Raw genomic sequence first — 5,000 nt, 5'->3', positions numbered from 1 at the left:
CGATGGATGCACGGGATCCCGGCTCCGGGGCCGCGGGCCTCGGTCGGCGACCTCCGCCGTCGCCTCGGTGTCCCCGCCGGACCCCGGGGGTGCCCGCGACGGGGAGACGGCCGGGTCTACCGGGACGGCCTCGGGCGGGTCCGGCTTACCGGGGCCCCGGCCGGATCAGCCTTTCTGTTTCCCCCGCCACGATGGATGCACGGGATCCCGGCTCCGGGGCCGCGGGCCTCGGTCGGGGACCTCCGCCTTCGCCTCGGTGCCCACGCCGGACCCCGGGGGTGCCCGCGACGGGCAGAGGGCCGGGTCTACTGGGACGGCCTCGGGCGGGTCCGGCTTACCGGGGCCCCGGCCGGATCAGCCTTTCTGTTTCCCCCGCCACGATGGATGCACGGGATCCCGGCTCCGGCGCCGCGGGCCTCGGTCGGGGACCTCCGCCTTCGCCTCGGTGCCCCCGCCGGACCCCGGGGGTGTCCGCGCCGGGCAGTCTTCCCGGTCTACCGGGGCCCCGGCCGGATCAGCCTTTCTGTTTCCCCCGCCACGATGGATGCACGGGATCCCGGCTCCGGGTCCGCGGGCCTCGGTCGGGGACCTCCGCCGTCGCCTCGGCGCCCCCGCCGGACCCCGGGGGTGCCCGCGACGGGCAGTCGTCCCGGTCTACCGGGGCCCCGGCCGGATCAGCCTTTCTGTTTCCCCCGCCACGATGGATGCACGGGATCCCGGCTCCGGCGCCGCGGGCCTCGGTCGGGGACCTCCGCCTTCGCCTCGGTGCCCACGCCGGACCCCGGGGGTGTCCGCGCCGGGCAGTCTTCCCGGTCTACCGGGGCCCCGGCCGGATCAGCCTTTCTGTTTCCCCCGCCACGATGGATGCACGGGATCCCGGCTCCGGGTCCGCGGGCCTCGGTCGGGGACCTCCGCCGTCGCCTCGGCGCCCCCGCCGGACCCCGGGGGTGCCCGCGACGGGCAGTCGTCCCGGTCTACCGGGGCCCCGGCCGGATCAGCCTTTCTGTTTCCCCCGCCACGATGGATGCACGGGATCCCGGCTCCGGCGCCGCGGGCCTCGGTCGGGGACCTCCGCCTTCGCCTCGGTGCCCACGCCGGACCCCGGGGGTGTCCGCGCCGGGCAGTCTTCCCGGTCTACCGGGGCCCCGGCCGGATCAGCCTTTCTGTTTCCCCCGCCACGATGGATGCACGGGATCCCGGCTCCGGGTCCGCGGGCCTCGGTCGGGGACCTCCGCCGTCGCCTCGGTGCCCACGCCGGACCCCGGGGGTGCCCGAGACGGGGAGAGGGCCGGGTCTACCGGGACGGCCTCGGGCGGGTCCGGCTTACCGGGGCCCCGGCCGGATCAGCCTTTCTGTTTCCCCCGCCACGATGGATGCACGGGATCCCGGCTCCGGGTCCGCGGGCCTCGGTCGGGGACCTCCGCCGTCGCCTCGGTGCCCACGCCGGACCCCGGGGGTGCCCGAGACGGGGAGAGGGCCGGGTCTACCGGGACGGCCTCGGGCGGGTCCGGCTTACCGGGGCCCCGGCCGGATCAGCCTTTCTGTTTCCCCCGCCACGATGGATGCACGGGATCCCGGCTCCGGGTCCGCGGGCCTCGGTCGGGGACCTCCGCCGTCGCCTCGGCGCCCCCGCCGGACCCCGGGGGTGCCCGCGACGGGCAGTCGTCCCGGTCTACCGGGGCCCCGGCCGGATCAGCCTTTCTGTTTCCCCCGCCACGATGGATGCACGGGATCCCGGCTCCGGCGCCGCGGACCTCGGTCGGGGACCTCCGCCGTCGCCTCGGTGCCCCCGCCGGACCCCGGGGGTGTCCGCGCCGGGCAGTCTTCCCGGTCTACCGGGGCCCCGGCCGGATCAGCCTTTCTGTTTCCCCCGCCACGATGGATGCACGGGATCCCGGCTCCGGGTCCGCGGGCCTCGGTCGGGGACCTCCGCCGTCGCCTCGGCGCCCCCGCCGGACCCCGGGGGTGCCCGCGACGGGCAGTCGTCCCGGTCTACCGGGGCCCCGGCCGGATCAGCCTTTCTGTTTCCCCCGCCACGATGGATGCACGGGATCCCGGCTCCGGCGCCGCGGACCTCGGTCGGGGACCTCCGCCGTCGCCTCGGTGCCCCCGCCGGACCCCGGGGGTGTCCGCGCCGGGCAGTCTTCCCGGTCTACCGGGGCCCCGGCCGGATCAGCCTTTCTGTTTCCCCCGCCACGATGGATGCACGGGATCCCGGCTCCGGGTCCGCGGGCCTCGGTCGGGGACCTCCGCCGTCGCCTCGGTGCCCACGCCGGACCCCGGGGGTGCCCGAGACGGGGAGAGGGCCGGGTCTACCGGGACGGCCTCGGGCGGGTCCGGCTTACCGGGGCCCCGGCCGGATCAGCCTTTCTGTTTCCCCCGCCACGATGGATGCACGGGATCCCGGCTCCGGGTCCGCGGGCCTCGGTCGGGGACCTCCGCCGTCGCCTCGGCGCCCCCGCCGGACCCCGGGGGTGCCCGCGACGGGCAGTCGTCCCGGTCTACCGGGGCCCCGGCCGGATCAGCCTTTCTGTTTCCCCCGCCACGATGGATGCACGGGATCCCGGCTCCGGCGCCGCGGACCTCGGTCGGGGACCTCCGCCGTCGCCTCGGTGCCCCCGCCGGACCCCGGGGGTGTCCGCGCCGGGCAGTCTTCCCGGTCTACCGGGGCCCCGGCCGGATCAGCCTTTCTGTTTCCCCCGCCACGATGGATGCACGGGATCCCGGCTCCGGGTCCGCGGGCCTCGGTCGGGGACCTCCGCCGTCGCCTCGGCGCCCCCGCCGGACCCCGGGGGTGCCCGCGACGGGCAGTCGTCCCGGTCTACCGGGGCCCCGGCCGGATCAGCCTTTCTGTTTCCCCCGCCACGATGGATGCACGGGATCCCGGCTCCGGCGCCGCGGGCCTCGGTCGGGGACCTCCGCCTTCGCCTCGGTGCCCACGCCGGACCCCGGGGGTGTCCGCGCCGGGCAGTCTTCCCGGTCTACCGGGGCCCCGGCCGGATCAGCCTTTCTGTTTCCCCCGCCACGATGGATGCACGGGATCCCGGCTCCGGGTCCGCGGGCCTCGGTCGGGGACCTCCGCCGTCGCCTCGGTGCCCCCGCCGGACCCCGGGGGTGCCCGCGACGGGCAGTCGTCCCGGTCTACCGGGGCCCCGGCCGGATCAGCCTTTCTGTTTCCCCCGCCACGATGGATGCACGGGATCCCGGCTCCGGGTCCGCGGGCCTCGGTCGGGGACCTCCGCCGTCGCCTCGGTGCCCCCGCCGGACCCCGGGGGTGCCCGCGACGGGCAGTCGTCCCGGTCTACCGGGGCCCCGGCCGGATCAGCCTTTCTGTTTCCCCCGCCACGATGGATGCACGGGATCCCGGCTCCGGCGCCGCGGGCCTCGGTCGGGGACCTCCGCCTTCGCCTCGGTGCCCACGCCGGACCCCGGGGGTGTCCGCGCCGGGCAGTCTTCCCGGTCTACCGGGGCCCCGGCCGGATCAGCCTTTCTGTTTCCCCCGCCACGATGGATGCACGGGATCCCGGCTCCGGCGCCGCGGGCCTCGGTCGGGGACCTCCGCCGTCCCCTCGGTGCCCACGCCGGCCCCCGGGGGTGTCCGCGCCGGGCAGTCGTCCCGGTCTACCGGGACGGCCTTGGGCGGGTCCGGTTTACCCGGGCCTCGGCCGGCCTAGAGTGTTTCTGTTTCCCCGCCTTGATGGATGTACGGGATCCCGGCGCGGGGGCCCCGGGCCTCGGTCGGGGACCTCCGCCGTCGCCTCGGTGCCCGCGCCGGGGCCCTGGGGTGTCCGTGACGGGCAGCCGTCCCGGTCTACCGGGACGCTCGGGCGGGACCGGTTTACCCGGGCCTCGGCCGGACCGGAGTGTTTCCGTTTTCTGCTTCCCTGCCAGGATGGCTGCGAGGGGTTGATTGAAAGAGCTGGTTTGACGTGAAAAGCTTGACTTCAAGTGAAAAGTTTGTTACAATTTCTGCCATCTTCCTTCCTCCAAAGTTTTGGGTGTAGTTTTCCCAGAGGAACCTCTCGTAGGCCTTTCATTTCTCATCTTAACTTCCCTCATTTATTCCATATTTTCCTTCCTCTTGCCGAATGGCCGAATCCAGTCCATTTCTAGTCAAGGAAATTATTCTTATTTCTTGCTGACCTATTTGCTTTGTGGAGCAAGTCGTTCTTAGGTCCCTTTGTTCTTTCTTCAACTTCTTCTGCTCCTTCTCTCGACGCTTTCTCGTCTTGTTCTCTTACTTGGCTCTCTTTTGGCTGTTCTTTCTTCTCCTCCCGTCGTCCGTCCCCACTTTCATCTCTCCATCTTTCCTGTTCTTGGTCATCTCTACGTTGTTTATCAAATAATTCCGCTTTCTCTCTTGAATCTACTCGATATCTTTGCTCTCGCCAGCTCGCCGATATTTCAGCTCGCCGATATTTTGTGCTTTCCCGTCGTGTTTCCCATCCATTGCGATCTCTCTGCTCTCCCTGTCTTCTCGGTAAATCGGAGATGAATTTCTCTGGGCGGGTGGTTTCTCATCGCGTGTCTTGTGTGCGCTCCCTACGTTTCGTCCATCCCGTTTAATATCTATCCCTCCCTCCCTCTCCTTGCTTTCTTCCATTGCTTCTGCTAATATCATTTCCAGAATGATAACCCTGAGCCTGAACCTGAACCTAACCCTAACCCTACAACTTTTCTCCCTAACCCTAACCCTAACCCTAACCCTAACCCTAACCCTAACCCTACAACTTTTCTCCCTAACCCTAACCCTAACCCTAACCCTAACCCTAACCCTAACTCTACAACTTGTTTCTCTAACCCTAACCCTAACCCTAACCCTAACCCCAACCCCAACCCCAACCCTAACCCTAACCCTAACCCTAACCCTAACCCTACAACTTTTCTCCCTAACCCTAACCCTAACCCTAACCCTAACCCCAACCCTAACCCTACAACTGTTTTCTCTAACCCCAACCCTAACCCTATAACTTTTCTCCCTAACCCTAACCCTAACCCTA

Source organism: Pituophis catenifer, unplaced genomic scaffold (assembly GCF_029215685.1).
Source record: "Pituophis catenifer annectens isolate HBS135680 unplaced genomic scaffold, rPitCat1.0.hap2 SCAF_60, whole genome shotgun sequence".
NCBI lineage: Eukaryota > Metazoa > Chordata > Lepidosauria > Squamata > Colubridae > Pituophis > Pituophis catenifer.
Note: the sequence above shows the minus strand (reverse complement) of the source record.